General features: G+C 32.0%; 2 long non-coding RNA genes across 2 annotated transcripts; both read right to left on the bottom strand.

The window, feature by feature from the left end:
* Nucleotides 1–220: 220 nt before the first annotated feature.
* LOC115886915 lies at nt 221–756 on the bottom strand. Its single transcript, XR_004050962.1, has 2 exons — nt 438–756; nt 221–386 (listed from the first exon to the last, which is right to left on the bottom strand). It is a non-coding gene; the product is annotated as an uncharacterized LOC115886915 (long non-coding RNA).
* A 3,940-nt stretch (nt 757–4,696) lies between these two features.
* Nucleotides 4,697–4,960, bottom strand: LOC115886938. The gene is made up of 2 exons (XR_004050968.1): nt 4,914–4,960; nt 4,697–4,862 (listed from the first exon to the last, which is right to left on the bottom strand). It is a non-coding gene; the product is annotated as an uncharacterized LOC115886938 (long non-coding RNA).
* Nucleotides 4,961–18,561: the final 13,601 nt, after the last annotated feature.

Below are 18,561 nucleotides of genomic sequence, written 5' to 3'. Positions count from 1 at the left end.
TGATCGTTCCAGTCAGTCCATGAGAAAATCCAGATTGCTGGTCTTCAGTGTCACAGTGGCATTCCTCGTCACAGTGGCATTCCTCGTCACAGTGGCATTCACGTCACAAGGACATTAGTTTCAGTACCAAATCCAGTACAAAAAAAAATTGATAAAAATCTTAAACTAAACCATAATCATCACTAAGAGCCAAGGAACAAGAACCCTAAAATGTGATCTATTTTAGTGACACGTTCTAGTTTGGACATAGTAAAATACCTTTCCACCATGCGGACCTTCCAAGACAAGATGGCGTCTCAACGCATGTTACTCCATGGAAAAGGGTTCCTTAACTGTCCTCGTACTCATCCCAGTACGTCCACGCACCCATCTACAACTCCTGTCCTCTAAAATAAATAGTTGTAGAAGAGAACCTTACACCTAAGAATGTCTCTTACCCAACCAACAAAGATATCCCTTTTCAAGGTTTCCCCAGAATTCCAACTACACAGGCCAAGCTCAATTTCTTGCCAATCTGTCTTCTCGACCCTCAATGAATTCCAAGACCGTAATTCTACTGAACAATCCCAATATGGAACGGCGACCAGCCAAAATTTCACTAGAATTTCTTTTATGTTCGGCAGAGATCAGAAGGCTTCCCTTGCTTTCACCAAGATGGTTCAAAGTCGAAAAAGGACGCGTGTTTGCAAAATCCGCAAAAGACGCTGGACTCCAAGATACCAACACAAAATCCAACACTGGCAACCAGTAAAACAAAAGACCTAAAATAAAATTTGATGTAAAATTTTTATTTAATGCATACGGATTGAGTGAAACATTTTATTACATCATAATAAAATTATAATAATCCCTATATGAACATAATATCTTCGGAAAATTATTAATACATTTTCCGATCATATATAAAACCGTTTAAAAAGATCGAAAACCTAATTTACAAAGACTCATCTGTCAAACTTCAACGTCGGTGTCAAACGATCAGCTGACAACAATTGAAACGTCAATCTGTAAATCGTAATATAAACAAGATGAAATTTAGGGAAAAATCAACTATAATCAGGTAAAATCAATTGATTACACACAGGAAATATACATAATAAAAATCTTTAACCCCTAGTATATAGCAGACCCAACATTCCCACTTGTTGCGTTGAAAACAGACAAAAGATAATCACATCAAGTCTATGTTCAAGAATCCTCCGAAGAAATATGCCAAGAAAATTATCCTAACACAAGCATAAGTCTAAATAAAGAATTAGTAACCACTGTAGAAAGAAAGGTAGGTTTTAAACAGACAAATTGATATTTTATTAATGAGGTTTTATATTACAGTTATCGGAGACAACTCCATCCCAAGAAATTGTTGTGGTGAAGAGATTTAATAGATAAGATATTATTAGAAGTTATATGTACAGTTAAGAAGTAAGCTAATTAAACGTTATTATTCAAGTTATTCAAGTAAGTTTAGTTTTATTCCTAAAAATAAGCAAAATAAGTAAAATAAGTTACGGTGAAATTTTAAACCGTAACACCCCACCTTTTCTTCCTTTTTTTTAAAGAAACGAAATTTCTTTAAAAACAGCGAGTTACTACCAACTCAATGAAAAATATATATACATCCTAAAATCTAACCTGGATCTGGTTTCAAATCTTTTACGTGCCAATTCCCAATCGATACACCACGGTCATCCTGAAGTTCATAAACACAATATCCAACTTTCTTACGAACTTTGTAAGGACCACAAAATTTCCCAGCCAATTTTGCTGCAAAATAATTGTCTCTAAGTCATTTGTCCCTAAGTCAGTTTGTGACTCGATAGAATTTAAAACTGGTGTATTTAGATCTACATCAGAGAAATACCATTCTCCTTTCCTAACATCTGGAACTATTCCCATTCTAATCCAAAAATCTATTCCTAAAACTAACTTATGTCTTAATCCCGGAAATATATATACGTCCATAATTTTAACTACATTACGTAACCTAAGTGGAATTGTAACTACCCCTAAACATTGACATTGACTATCATCAGCGACACGACAAAGTAAATTTGCAGATTGATTTAATTTAATGCCTAAATTCTTAATCATTTCGTATCCCTCTAAATTCATAAATACTTTATTAGCACCACTGTCTAATAAACCATAAAAAGATAAACCTAAAATTTCAACTTTAGCATACGGACATTCACCTTCGCCGACTTGAGCTAAAATGTAATCAAGAACAACTTTACCTTTAAAATCTTTGACCGGACTGTCAACAAAAGAGGCGGTGGGCCGATCAACTACCGTCTCTGCGTAGCGTTTCCCGAACCAGAAGTTCGTGTGTTTTGGTTGTTTCGAGATGATTCAGATGTACTAGGCTCATTACGACTTCGAGAATTCCTATTTGGATTGCAATTAGGACACGAATTCTTTGTGAAACCCTCTTTACCACATCCAAAACAACGAAAATCGTGTTTCCTTTTCGGACAATCTTTCGCAAAATGCCCCGGAGTTTTACATCTCCAACAAGTTTGTTCTCTAATTTGAATTTCATTGACAGTTGGACGGCTTTGTCTCGGACTACCCTTGTAAGCTAAATCAGGTTCTAAAGAAAGTGACGACAAATTAGGCGGCTTAAAATTATCTACAGATTCACGAATTTCCTCGATTTTACGACATAGTTCAATAAGTTCGAAAGGTGATCTAATTTCTGTTAATGCTAATCGTTCCTGGAAGAATGGCAAAATATTTCGACGCAAAACTTGCATACGCAAACTATCTGACACATGTGTAGGCATTCTATCAAATAAACTCGTCATAATAGCTACATATAGACCTATCGACTCGGAAGCACCCTGAGTACGCGAAAGAATTTGTTGCCATAGTTTATCTGCGGATGGAACATACTCTTCCTTCATCAACTTAATCAAACTATCCCAATCACTCGCATATCTCTTAAACCAGTTGTACATTCTCAATGCATCGCCTGCGAAAAGATCTCTAGCTGAGCTAAACAAATTTGCTTTATTAACATTTCTACTAATGCAATGTTCCTCTACCTCTTCTAAAAATGAATTAAAACTTTCAGTAGGTAAGCCCGAAAATTTAATTTGCCACTTATAAACAGGTACCGTAAAAGAAGAATTAACGTTAAAGCTATTATTTAAATTTAAATCATTATTAGGTATCGGTGGAACACGCGGTGACGACGTAACAGGTGGTGGAGAATGCGTTTCTGTATTTCCAGAAGTACTAGGTGGTATGTCTTGAAGGCGTAAATCTGTAAGTACATTTTGTTGTACAGGTTTTAAGGCTAAGTTTTTACTATTATATACAGAAATCATTTCCATCAAACCCTTACGAAGCACGGCACGCTTGCACATAAGATCTGGATCATCAGAAGTAATTCGTTCTAATCTATTATACGTATGACATATCTTTGTCTCGACCCGTCTAACCTGCCCTACAGAACCAGAGAATGTCGTTAAAAATTCCGTAATATCATTCAGCTTAGTCTGACAAATATTTAACTCCTCAGAAGCATCTCCCTCAAAAGGAATAGGTTGGTTAAAAGAAGCATCTTTTTCAAGACTTAAAGCGCTACGAAGACTTTTCCTAAGAGCATCCACATTATCAGACTCGGCTATACCTCGAGATCGAAGTTCCCAAATAAGTTCATCTTTATGCAATCTGTCTACGTCTAGTTTGAAAGGCATTTTAATAGTCAATCAGTTTCACACAAAATAATATTAAAGTAGTTACCACCAATTTAAAAATAAATAACCAATGACACTATCTGCGACTGTGACTGAATTAATTCAATAATAATTTAAATCTGACACTTCCACTTAATCAAATTTCAAAATTCACTAAAGATTTAAAATTTTCAATCATTTATTTAAAATCAATACAATTTTTCCACCAGGCCCTGACACGTTTGTGCGCCAAAGTTTATAACGCCACCTTGGGTGAAAAAGTGTATAATGAGAACTCAGATTCACCAGGTTCCGTTACAAATAGGTTCCAGCTAGCTCAGTAAATAATTAAGTAAAATATATTTGCACAGAACAAGAGATATCCAAAGGGAGGTGTATGGAAAAAGTGTACTGATTGAAAAGTCCAAAATGTACTGGATTCGTTTAATAAATATTAAATTTAAAGTTAAAACAAATTACCAAGATCTATCATAAAATGTAACAAATATTTAAATACGAAATAATGAAATATATATATATCCTAGTAAAATGGACTATCCGTAAAATAAATTAAATCATGAATAGTATCACAAAATATTGTTGTGACTAAACTGTGAACAACCCTGATGCGTGTTTGTGATTATGATTAAATGTCTATAAAGAATAAAATGAAATTTAAATGTAAAAATCCCCTGGTATACCAAGTTCACATACGATCGTATATTTAATGTAATAAATTTTAATCAATCATAAACGCAATAAAATAAGAGATGATTAAAGTCTTATCTGTCATCCAGTGATCGTTCCAGTCAGTCCATGAGAAAATCCAGATTGCTGGTCTTCAGTGTCACAGTGGCATTCCTCGTCACAGTGGCATTCCTCGTCACAGTGGCATTCACGTCACAAGGACATTAGTTTCAGTACCAAATCCAGTACAAAAAAAATTGATAAAAATCTTAAACTAAACCATAATCATCACTAAGAGCCAAGGAACAAGAACCCTAAAATGTGATCTATTTTAGTGACACGTTCTAGTTTGGACATAGTAAAATACCTTTCCACCATGCGGACCTTCCAAGACAAGATGGCGTCTCAACGCATGTTACTCCATGGAAAAGGGTTCCTTAACTGTCCTCGTACTCATCCCAGTACGTCCACGCACCCATCTACAACTCCTGTCCTCTAAAATAAATAGTTGTAGAAGAGAACCTTACACCTAAGAATGTCTCTTACCCAACCAACAAAGATATCCCTTTTCAAGGTTTCCCCAGAATTCCAACTACCAGGCCAAGCTCAATTTCTTGCCAATCGGTCTTCTCGACCCTCAATGAATTCCAAGACCGTAATTCTACTGAACAATCCCAATATGGAACGGCGACCAGCCAAAATTTCACTAGAATTTCTTTTATGTTCGGCAGAGATCAGAAGGCTTCCCTTGCTTTCACCAAGATGGTTCAAAGTCGAAAAAGGACGCGTGTTTGCAAAATCCGCAAAAGACGCTGGACTCCAAGATACCAACACAAAATCCAACACTGGCAACCAGTAAAACAAAAGACCCAAAATAAAATTTGATGTAAAATTTTATTTAATGCATACGGATTGAGTGAAACATTTTATTACATCATAATAAAATTATAATAATCCCTATATGAACATAATATCTTCGGAAAATTATTAATACATTTTCCGATCATATATAAAACCGTTTAAAAAGATCGAAAACCTAATTTACAAAGACTCATCTGTCAAACTTCAACGTCGGTGTCAAACGATCAGCTGACAACAATTGAAACGTCAATCTGTAAATCGTAATATAAACAAGATGAAATTTAGGGAAAAATCAACTATAATCAGGTAAAATCAATTGATTACACACAGGAAATATACATAATAAAAAATCTTTAACCCCTAGTATATAGCAGACCCAACATTCCCACTTGTTGCGTTGAAAACAGACAAAAGATAATCACATCAAGTCTATGTTCAAGAATCCTCCGAAGAAATATGCCAAGAAAATTATCCTAACACAAGCATAAGTCTAAATAAAGAATTAGTAACCACTGTAGAAAGAAAGGTAGGTTTTAAACAGACAAATTGATATTTTATTAATGAGGTTTTATATTACAGTTATCGGAGACAACTCCATCCCAAGAAATTGTTGTGGTGAAGAGATTTAATAGATAAGATATTATTAGAAGTTATATGTACAGTTAAGAAGTAAGCTAATTAAACGTTATTATTCAAGTTATTCAAGTAAGTTTAGTTTTATTCCTAAAAATAAGCAAAATAAGTAAAATAAGTTACGGTGAAATTTTAAACCGTAACAGTATATCACATCGAGTAGAGTAAGACTGTTTAGATATTAGTAAGGTTTAGATTAGTTATTTGTATTCCGCCCTTAGAACATACTTAGTTTAAGTTAAGTGGGATGACGTCTTAGATTTAGTATAGCTTAGACCATTTTAATTTTTCATTTATTCTTATCGATTTAAACTTTACTTCATTTCACATACATTTACATCATTCTCTTTATACATTTAACCTTTTTGATATTTCAATAAATTGCTTAAATATTTTTAGTAGTATTATTTGCAGTCTGGTCTCATAGTTAAGTTAGAGTCACTTAAATTCAAGTAATTATAGTAATATTTGGAGTTCATGGTAGTTACACTCAACAGTTCGAGATTAGTGTTGAAGTCTACTTAATAGTAACATCTTTTATTCCGAGTTCATTGAGTATAATCTCGTGGCGCCCTTTTATTAAGATCTTTGAACCCCGACCACCCGGCTGTTAAAATTAAAAGCTAGTGGCCTCTATGCAACTCATCCACATTAAGTAAACTTTGTGTTTTATTGAACTTCGAATTAGAAAAGGACGCGGCAATAATGCCCCCCTAAAGTGCTTCCCAAAGGAGTTACAGCTCTCAAGAGTTAAATAAAAATACTATATTTCCTTTATTTTTAAGAACTTTGGTAAACCGTTTTTCTTTAAGAAATGGTAGAAATTTAGAGTGCATATTATCATTTTAAGCAAAAATGATACATTTAAAAATGTTCGTAAATTTAAATGCAAGTTAACTTAACAATTTTAGTTTGATGAAATTATAAGTTTCCATTTAAAAATCGTATTACTTTCTATTAAAGCAGGCAATTTTTATTTTAATATTAACTTAATTTTGAAATAAAATTATGGACTCTTAATATTAAATAATGATTTACTCAATTTGAAAATATAATTAGTTTTGGTTTAAAACGGTTGTTTGTTAATTCCAATGAAATGTAATTCTTAATACAAGAATTTCGTTTATACCTTGGATGAAACTTCATAGTGTATTCAGCCTCGCCGCGTAATATCTACATCATTGTCATCCTTTTAGTGCGAGGTGTTTAACAGTGATCAAACTTGGACGATTTATTTACGTCTTGGAATTTATAAAAGACATTTGCTGTTTCCAACACACATGCAATAATCTTTAGTTGTGAGTATTAGTGAGAGTAATGGCAGAGGTAACAGAAGGTAGCTCGGGGTACGTGGAATTTCTAGTTCTTCTAAATAAATGATGGGTGATGGAATAGAAAGTAAAATCAAAGAATGCTGTTGGTCTCAAAATATTAGTGAAAGATTTGAAGGTGAGTTTTATTATGTACCTATATCTATGGGTCTATTTCCTATTAAGGATTAAGGAATGCTTTATAAAATAGAGCATATTATTTTTTTTAAACAAGCATAGAGCTTAAGGTGAGAAAAAATCAATTCAATAAATTAAAATTACAAAAAAATCACCAGTCAACGGTTTCCAACATATAACAATTGAGCCCAATCCGACCCTGCCTTTCGCTAATTTGTTCGCCATATCCCAAAGCGGTTTTAATTCAATTAACATGCACGACGAATTAAGCGGAGCTTTACGATATCATACAGGTCCAACTTTTAATTTGGCCACTTATATCCCGGCAACTTAGGGCAATTAGATGAAAGGAAATATTCGCACCGTGATTGTTCTTAAGGTTCACGCGGGCTTTGCCCTTTTCAAAACGTGCCGCTCAAATTAACGACTATCTGTCAAGTATTTATTTCTATATTAAAGCCAAAATTTAGCTTTAGCAGCTTGGCTGAACGAGAAATTGAAACTGAAATTATTTTAGAGTAGGTAATTAAAGTAGAATAAAATCAGGGAGGCCTGTGGTTCAGTGTTTTGTAGGTGTACAACCGTAGAAACAAAATTGTCTTGCGATTAAGCTCAAAAAGTCTTCTGATTCGGAATTAAGAATTAAGGATCTTAATTTATTAAAACAACTGATTGTGGAATCAGAAGTCCCAACCCGACGCCGACGTTGATGTATTGTATTGTTTTGACGCTGATGTATTGTTTATATTTCGACTACTCTCCTTTCCGTATACCGTGTGCATCGGAATACGGGACATAGGAAAAAACATGTAAATTTTGAAAAGGTCAAATATTGTCCCCTCCATAATTTTATGAAAAAGTTGTATTAGACTTTTTTGAAGAGGCGTTAAAGTTGTACTTTTGTCTAGAATTTCGTTTCGTTTGGAATAGTCATTTAAAAGTTATTTGCAAGAAACTACCTTCAAAATACTACAATTTATAATACGGCCCAGGGGAAGCTTCAATTAAAATACCAGCAAAAATGTGATTGTGTTATTATCAAATTCGATGTCACATTTTGTTTACAAAAATTTGAAGGTACTGAATAATAGTAATTTTGTATAAAATAATTATGATTTTCGCAACTTCCGAAAAAGTTACGATCGTTAAACGGCAATTTGCTGGAAATTCCCGCTGTGTCAGTTCCGCGCAGCTCAGTCTCTGAAAAGTCTATAGCGAATAAGTCAACAATTTAAAGAATACGAAACTAAAGGCACTGAGGTATTAAGCATATTGAAGTGTTAGCACAACATACACAAGCACATTCCGCTTACAAAAAAATGATATTTTAAATATCAATCTAGAGTGCCGTGGCTGTGTTAAAAACACTAATTTTTAATCAATGAACTTTGGAAAAATAGATTTGATTATCTAATGTTTTCCGTGTCTTATCCTGGCCGGTTAAAAGATTCCCAAATTGTTTTTTAATCATATCTCAATTTTTTTAAATAGAACAAGGCTCATTACCATATTTGGAAAAAGCATTTTTTACGAATAATTTGGTACCATACACTTGGTATTTCGAGTCAATTTGTCATGAACCGCATGTTACAATTTCAAATAAACCATATGCAAAAATGTCAAAACTTGGCATATGATATGTCATTCTATTCAGAGTGTCATTTTCTATTGAATAAAGGAAAATAATACCGAAGATGTGATTTAAAAATCAAAAGTTGTAGTTATTTCCGGTGAAACAGGAAGCGACCAAAGACAATTGAATACGTCAATCAATCCTCATTTATGTCATATTCTATTATCATACCAAATCTCGTTTTTTTTATCTGAAAAAAAAAGTTATAGAGATGAGCCAGTTGAGACGCGTCCGGTATTTGTTTATACTTGCAATAGCTAAATAAAATACTAATTCACCATAATAAACCAAAACACTTTAGTTAGTTTTAATCATCTGCTAATGATGCTATCATGATTAGCGAAACACGTGTTCAGTGTTCAACGTAAAGTGTTTTGGTGTAACGTGGTGAATTAATGTTTTATTTTGCTAAATAATTTTTGAAAATACTTAAACTAAAATATTCTGATTTTATCTACTAATTACAATCAAAAATACTTCAATATTTTATGTTTAATATCAGTAAACATATGCCTCTTCTATTAAACTAAATATTTCTTTCAAACTTTCATTATTATATTGTCAAGGCTAAATAGAAATAAATTTGAAACGGCTTTGCATGAATAGAATTTATATAATCTATCACTGACGTATTCTGGGGGCATGAGCACAAAACCACAAATTTTGTTAAAACGACCTTTTACATTTCTGGCCTATCTCCGATGCCCTGGCGAGGTACGATCACAAAAAGAGCAGTAGTTTAAAAGTATTTTAGATCTTTAACAATGGCTAAAATGTATACAAATAGTGCCATAATGACGGAGGTAAACAGAGCTCTTGCGGTTTAGAATTCTACCGGGTTTTGTAGGTGGTCTTCGGCGGTTCTCAAAAGTTTTGAGAGAGAACGAACATTCACAATTATTAGTGGATTTGCTGAAATATATTGGGTTTTTTTACATTCGACTCTCATTATTGCAATCTCTGAAACGGAAGGGATACAGAATGAGTTAAAATTGAGGCAAAGTTGTCTGTTAAGCTTCATTCAGAAACCTCGAAATCAGTGGAATAAATTAGTAGTTTCAATTAGCCGTAGAAGTTTGTTCACTTAATTTTAATGTAAGCATTCAGAACGTTATAATTAGTGGTAGTACTTTTCAATTATTGGTTAAGTTAACAAACTTTTGACTTTTCCACTATAGTGTAACCAACGGATCTGTAGCTACGGGGTATCGGCAGGGGAACGCAGTTGTAAACAAAACACGCCCAATTTCATTCATAAAATAGGCATGGGCGTACGGTGTTATATGAAAATAATGTGTATCATAAATATAATACTCAGATTAATAATTTTTTTCAAAAAACTTTATGCTGTTTGAATCGTTACTGTTGAGTTAGCAGATAAATACTAAAAGCTTTATTAAAGCTCCCTTAAATATTTTGAATCATTATATTATTGTGTTGTTAATATAATAGAAGAAATAATTACAGCTGGGGGTTGGAACCTTTGGTGTTACACAGCAAAATAGAACACTAAATCAGTACAATACACCAAAACACTTTTAATTTTACACTGGACGCACGTTTCGCTAACCATGTCTGCCATCAGCAGATGGTCAAGACTGAGTGTTGAGGTATATTTATTTATATATCTGTACTAACTATATTTTTTTCTATAATACATAATTTTAGATATAACTATTTCCAGCAAGAAAAATCTTGAAAATAGTTAATTTTGGAAGCGCAAACAAAACAAAATTTTACTCACCAGTAGATCCAATATTGCCTATTACACCAGATATGGTATCGCTCCGCCAGCAGTTTTTAAAGGTTAAGTCATTGGCTACCCATATGTTTCATCCAAATAGATAATACTTGGCTATATTTTCGAATTTTGCGTATATATTTATATCTCTCTCTGCAATATAATGGGCCGCTCCATTAATATTTATCTGTTATTTTGACATTTACGCCAAAAAAATTCATTTGATTTTCATAACCCCCTAAGCGTTTCCCTGCAAAAGGAAAATTCGATTCTTCCTGCAATTTTTGGAAAAGCTTTCTAATTGTGGGGACGAGTTTGAATTCGAGATAAAATCTATTTATCAAATTCCTGACCACTTCGAAAAAGTCGTCGAGCTTTTCGACAGCAGTCTCACGTGGTCGTTTCTTTCCAGAGCTGGATATCATTTTATGCGGATTAGTTTTCAGCCTTTTTTTATCTTCTGTGTGAATTTTTTTATAGCCGATACGCTAACTCCGGTATAAAGAAATATCCGCTCAAGTTTACGTTTAAGCGGCAACTTAAGCGAACTCTCTGTAGCTTCTTCATCGCAAGCCCTATTATGAACACAAGGAAATAAACCAAATGAGATTTCATCCACGTTATTATTAACTTACCTATATAAATTAGCTATTATTTCTCTTGTCTGACTATGTAGCGTCTTACCCTTAACAAATGTATTCATTTTAAAACACAAATATACGATCAAACTTGATATTAATAATTAAAAACTACGAACGAAAAACATTATAACAAGATAACAAAACAATAAAACACAACTTAACTATCAAATATACGAAAAATATAGGAATAAAGTTTAGGATAACCGGTATAAAATAATGAAATCAAGTAATAATGATCAAAAAAATGACACCGCCACTGGATATTTCAATAGTATTCAATATTCCTACTCTTTTCAGAAGAGACCGTGAAGTTGGGGATAAAGCAAGCGAATAGGAAAGGCGTAAAAGCCATGGCAACCGCGTGGTAACAAATCCTGTGACGTACTCTCGCCAATCATGTTCGATGAATAGGCGGCCATGCGCGGCGATGCCGGTTTGCCAATGATATCGTTGAAAAATCTTCAACTTTTATAATAAGCAGATTATACAGAATGAAAGAAATAAGTTATTAAATAAAACATATCGAACAATATGAACTACGTTAAAATTCATTAGTAATATACGTCAGAATATAAAATATGCTAAACACATTATATATAATAAAAATATATTAAATTTATAGTTCATGTCTGGCAATTTTGCAATTTTATAGATAAATGTGGCAATATCGATTTTTTTTTCTCGCATTCCTTACGTAGCTTCAGATCCGCTGGTCAAACAGTAATTATACTTCAAAATTTGCGAGGAATGTCATTTTGGCCTTTGATTATCACCCGCCACGAAAAATTTTGGATAATAATCAAAAGTTTATTGTTTTATAAGCTAAATATTAGGATTTCTCTATGGATTCAACTGACTACCGCAGGCTGTTGCTAGGATATTTTATTAATTTTAATTGTGTTTTTTAGACATTGTGAATGATATGTGAATGATCGTAAACTAAAAAGTATAAAGTGTAATTGAAACCACTAATTTATTCCAATAATTGGGAGGTTCTGAATGAAGCTTTACTGAGCCCAATAATAATCCGTTTAGTAATTGAACTTATCTTTTTCATTAGCGGAAATATGGCGGAAAATTTAAATTTTCTGTTTTCGATTTTATTTTCTTACGAGTTTATTTTGACAGAAAACATTTTTAGACGTTCTCAAAGAAACTTTATTAGCTTCATCCTTTGATGATGTAAAAGTTACTTAGACGTTTCGTTTTTCTGCAACCATCATCAACTTTATTTTTTAAATACGAATATGCATTTTATTTATTTTTTTAGAAGCTTATGATGTCCCAAATACATGATAATAATTGCAATATATTTGAGAAAAAACGGTGAAAAAATGATAACTAATTTTACAAAAAAAATATAGTTACATTATAGTATTTTTAACAAAAAAAAAAAAATATCATATATTTTTGCGTATTTTAACAAAAAATGGCGAATTAATATTGAAAGATGACCAATTAATTATAAAGGATATTACATTCATAATAAGTTTCTTGAAAAATTTAAATCAGAAATACAATCTTATAGGTAAATTGCATCTCTTTAGACATATTCACAAAACTTGTGTGAATTTACCATAATATATGCAGTAATAAAGGACGCCACGTCACGTGACTTTTTGTGAAGCTGGTGCGAATTAAGTAAACGATTGAAAACGTAGTTAGAGGAAAAACGAAGAACATTGTAATCTAAGCAGTTTTTTGAACACAGTTGGAGTCTCAGTGCGTGGGTGATTAGTGTTTTATAATTTAAGGGAAGTACATTATATTAAGCATGTTTATATGTTTATATGTAGTTTCTGTACATATAAAACTCTCTTAGAGAATACAATCTCCATTTATTATAATTATTACCACCTGTTCAAAAAACTGCTTAGATTAAAATGTTCTGAGTCTTTACGTTTTCAATCCATTACTTAATTCGCATCAGCTTTACAAGTACTCGTCTTACATGTGAATAGAGTGCAATTTTACTACAAGACTGTATCTTCGATTTAAATTTAATTTTTAAACTCACCAAACTCATTGTGAAAATAATATCGTTTAGTAATATCATTTAATATTAATAAACTGTTTTGCAAAATTACATTTTTTTGTGAAACTATGCAAAAATATCTTAATTTTACAAGTTTCTTATTAAAAATGTATCAATAGTTTGATTATATATTATAATATATCAAGTTAGTTTCTTTTTAAAATTACTTATATTTTTTAGGGTACAGCGGTTTTACAAACGGGTTGTAAAAGTAACGAGAGAGAATAGAGAATATCTGTGAGAAGAAATAACCTTCAATATTGTTATTAAATTCACAAATTGATTTTTTCAGAGTAGATAATATACAGGGTAATATTTCTTGGATAAATGTGTTACATCATTGCATTTGGGAGATCATAAGCTTCTAAAAAATGAAATGGAAAAACCGGGTCTCTATAAAGAAACAAAATTGATGATAGTCCCAGAAAAACGAAACCTCTTAAGTAATTTTTGACGTCACCAATGGATAAATCTAAAAAAGTTTCTTCGAGGATGAATTTGTAATTTTTTTTAACTGTCAAAATAAATTCAAAATAATAAATTTAATAATATTTTTTTTAATTATTATATTTCAAAAATTGACATAACTAATCTTCACAGGCTAGTTCATATCCGTCGCTTTTAGCTAATATTCTAAACTCCCATGCCATTTTGAGAGCCGCCGGTACTGCAGTGTCCTTACCCACACACATTGAAACGTCTCTGTTCCGTTCGTTCGAAAAGATCTAGATGTTAACTGAGACAGTATCAATCACTCGGAACCATTGAAATTCGTTTTAATTGAAATCCGAACAATGCATCAGCAGATCAAATAGGGGGCCAGAGCGAATAGAAAGAACAAAAAGACGATGCCAAAATGTATCGGTGTCCCATCGAGTTGTTGTGACTCGTGACAGTATTTGGAACACTGCGTGATGGCTATATATAAATATACGTGTGGCAAAGTTTTATTTATTATTAGGTGGGCGTGTGGGTGATAAAATTGATTGCGATCTGGCGTGTGGCAACACTGGAAGCAGAATAAGAAAGTGGTTGAATTATAAAATTAAAATTTATTATTCTTGCAGTTTATTTAACTTTAAGATTTTTTTAGATACATAATATTTAATACAACAAAATACAGGGTGGCCCGAACTGTATTCCGGAAACTTTAGCAGCATATTCTGCAGATAAAAATAAGTAAAAAAAGTTCTTATAAATGTATGTCCTAAAATGGTTAGTTTCGGAGATACAGGGTGTAGAAATTTCATTTTTATTTCGATTTTTTCCAAATAATTTCTGAAGTAACATCAATATTAGGATGAAATTTGGTGTCTGGGGTTTTTTTGATATAAGAAATTCGATTTTGATATCAATATGACTCCTACTTGTAGAGGGCGCCACCTACATATTTTTAACTGGTTTGAAGAGTAATAACTTTTCGTCCGTACCTGTATAAAACTACGAAGTAAAAAAATCTGCATTTACGACGTTTTTAACGTAAAAAAGATCTCTTAATAAAAATCGCTACGAGTAATAGTTCTCGAGATATCTGAAATCAAAATTATCAATACCTGTCATCATTGACATAAATTAAACATGTTGTCTAAATAGTTAATAGAGGGAAATCATAAATTTGAAATGTTTTTGTGCCAAACCATCATCAATCATCATTTTTTCGAAGAAAATTTTATCATTAATTTAAAAAAATAAAAATTTTCCAAATTTATCTTTTTAGTCAAATAACTATCTACTCAACATGTTTATTTTTTGTCAATAATGACATGTATTGACTATTCCCATTCTAAATATCTCGAGAAGGGTTGCTCGTAACGATTTTTACCAAGAGACATTTTTTACGTAAAAAAATACGAAAATGAATATTTTTTTATAAAACCGTTAGTCTTTCGGGAAAACGCTTGGACGAGCATAATTTATTTGTTTTTTTTACATATTTCGAAATTTTTTAAAAAATCATACAGGGTGTTCCAAAAAGTTGGGTAATTTCTTAACCACGATTCTGCTTAAACTGCTTGACGTAAAAAGCTTATTTTTGGCAACTGGATTTTTCGAAAGTCAAATTCCAACGAGATGAAACTACCCCTCAAATATTACCAAGTTATATAATAATATCGCCATATTGTTTTTTCTCGTGCAAAAAAAAAGAAAATTTTATCCAGTTTGTATGTTAATGGAAATTCTTGCTTTGCTTTATCATCACCATTACAAATGATTAATTCGAAGCGAACAAAGTCGCTGGTACACGCTAGTTTATTATAACAGAATATTAATCATAACATTATATTCAGACGTGTATACATTGCCGACAATGTATACAAATATAATTAATTAATTTGAAAAAATAACTGCTCTTCCGGCTCATATTTTTAACAGGTCCTCATAAAGTTTCGATTTTCTTAAAACCCATCCCGAGGCTAAAAATATTTTGACAAGTCTTCTGCGAAACGATCTCGCTGAAAAAATAATTACCATCGTCACGTCAAGCCTGGTGACAACGGAATGTTGACAAAATAATTTCATACTTCACCGATTCTAAATTAATATTTTCACACTTCCCCATGTCCGTTTTTATTTCCTTTCACAGCGAGAAAACGTTCGGGCCTATTTCTGAGATTTCTACGTAAACTAAACCCTGGATTAAGTTACTGCTCGCTCTCTCACAAGGCCGAATACACGGGCACAGGCCACATGTCAAAAATGTTCGAAAAACCGCGTTTAACAATGGTCGCTAATCGTTCTTTTGTTACTTACTTTCATTCTTCCTTGGCCCATTGAAGGTACTTTTTTTCCTTTTTATTGTGTCCTTTATAACCCTTTGGAGCGATGACTTTCAAATTTCGCTCACAAATTGACCGAAATTCAAATGTTCGAAATCTCGATTCGGAAAATATAGATATTAATCTGTGTATCGATTGTTTGGTATTTTCTTTTTGATGTGTAATAAATCATATATAATTTTTTTCGATAATCATTCTGAGTAGGTCTAATTTCTATGTCTTTTCGTTGTTTGTATTTTGATTTTTAACGTTAGATGATGTCAGAGAGGCCGTGAAAATAACGGTTTGACAGTATAATTTTATTGGTATTTTAAAAATGGTCTTAATAGATTCATAAAAGTGCTCTAAATTTGTTTGTGATTATATAGCAGAGAAATGGATTTCAATAATTCTCCTTGTTAAAGCATATACAAAAGTGTGATATTTTTGTTAATTTAGAGTGAAATTTGGCTTTAAATTTTGATAATTTTAATAGGTGTTAAAAATTGTTTGAAAAAAAATTAATACGATAAAAGAGACTTTTGATCTCACCTTTTAAATTAATTAAATATATAATAATCAAATGTCATTTCACATCACATTTAAAATAAAATTCGTAATATTCTCATATTGCTATTTTTTAGTTGTGATTTTGCAGATAAAATTATTTGTTAAATCAAAATTTAATCATAATTGATAAACATTTTAGTAGAAATGAAGAATCAAGTTTAGAACATGATTATCGTTCATCGATAAGCTGTTTCAGATTAGATGTCATTGTTTTCTATGGTAAATGTAAAAATATATATTTGGTAACAATTAAACTTTTAGTTACGTAATCGAGGGTGCGTTTATGCTGCAGCGGCGATAAACGATAGAGCAGCGATAGTCAGGGGGGTGACAGTGAAATAGGAAAATTGGAAACAGTCATTAGTGGCATTCCTGTCATCTCCTGACGACAAGTATGGCCGCCTAGACAAGGTCAGCAATGTTTCTGTCTAACTATCGTCTAACGTCACAGTTTAGAATTGACAGATTTGTTCTAGAACAAATTTCGACGCGATCTTCATTTTCTCCGTTTAGTTTTGTTTTGTAAATTCAATTTGATATTTTGACTGAAATTTATAAATATATAGGTAATAATAGCATATAAAATATATATTACATGAAAAATCCTGGAGAAAAAGACGTTTCTGTAGTACTAGGTATATCCCATGTATATTAAAAATAGGCAGTAAATAAACACTATTTCTATATTTTTTAGATGCAAGAAAATTAGGAAGAACATTATGTTATATGTTCATGATCGGCGATTTTTTTGAAAATGGAAACAATTTACAGAAAGGTAAGATAATTTTAAACTATAGCCAGCATTACTTATCTCCAGTATGTGCGATTTATTGTCAATAATACAATAAATCTGTCTGATACAATCTGATTGTTATCCGATTAAAAGTCTCTTTTTCCTTCTTTTGGATTTATAAACCAGGTCCCTTTGGGAATAATAGCTTTTTTTAAATAGTATATTTATATTTTTCTGTTTTCAGGTTTGGTTTGGTTTGGTACAAGGCTCCCTTTTTCATGTTCCTGTCCCAGTTTTCTGTTTCTGAAGGCTGTGAATACGTGTATTTATTTACAAATTACTGTAAGTCATGCTTATACCTTACTAATTTACGTTAAAACTGCATATAATTAAGTAATTGATATAGAAATCATTCAATTCTTTATTTTTTATATTTATTTAGTCACGTTGTCTCATAATAATATTTCAAATAAATATGTTTGAATAAAATTTTGTTTTATTTATGATAAGAAAGAGTACAAAATACATTTAAACTGAAAGAGGTGCCCGCCATTGAATAACCGGAAACGGAAATAAAGATGAAGCCATCGTGTCAACCTGTCAATTGAAAATTAGTTCTCCAGACGACGACGAATGCTTTCGGTGGCGTATCGTGTTTTCACGATTTAACACAGAGTTGACAGTTCTTTCTAATTAATTATTTTATGGCGATAGTAACGAAGCAAACAATATTATTATAGTAATTTATATGTGGGTGTTTATATTGGAGCAACGCGTCGAGACACGCTTGGTAGTTGAGCAACGATAAGAGCAGCGCTAATTCACTGCTTTTATCGTTTATCGCAGCTCCAACATAAACGTACCCTAACTGGAATTTAAACTTGGATTCAGGTGGTATCTCTGCTGTAAAAAAATGTCAAGTTGCCGCATTTATTTATTTATTTCCTGACAATTGTTATTCGTTTTTTCGGACACTTTAGTTTTGTATTACGAGTTTTTGGTTCAAATAAATAGGGTTGTGATACGTACTTTAAGTTTAAAAATGTTTTCTAGCAGACCTTGCACTCGAACATTTTTTTTAGAACCACTTTTAGTGCGAAGTGTACAAGATAGCTTAATAGCCGTAAAAAAATTATCGGAACT

Source organism: Sitophilus oryzae, unplaced genomic scaffold (assembly GCF_002938485.1).
Source record: "Sitophilus oryzae breed Bouriz unplaced genomic scaffold, Soryzae_2.0 scaffold_535_pilon_pilon, whole genome shotgun sequence".
Classification (NCBI taxonomy): domain Eukaryota; kingdom Metazoa; phylum Arthropoda; class Insecta; order Coleoptera; family Curculionidae; genus Sitophilus; species Sitophilus oryzae.
The sequence above is the reverse complement of the archived record's forward strand: the minus strand, read 5'-3'. Positions and strand labels throughout refer to the sequence as shown.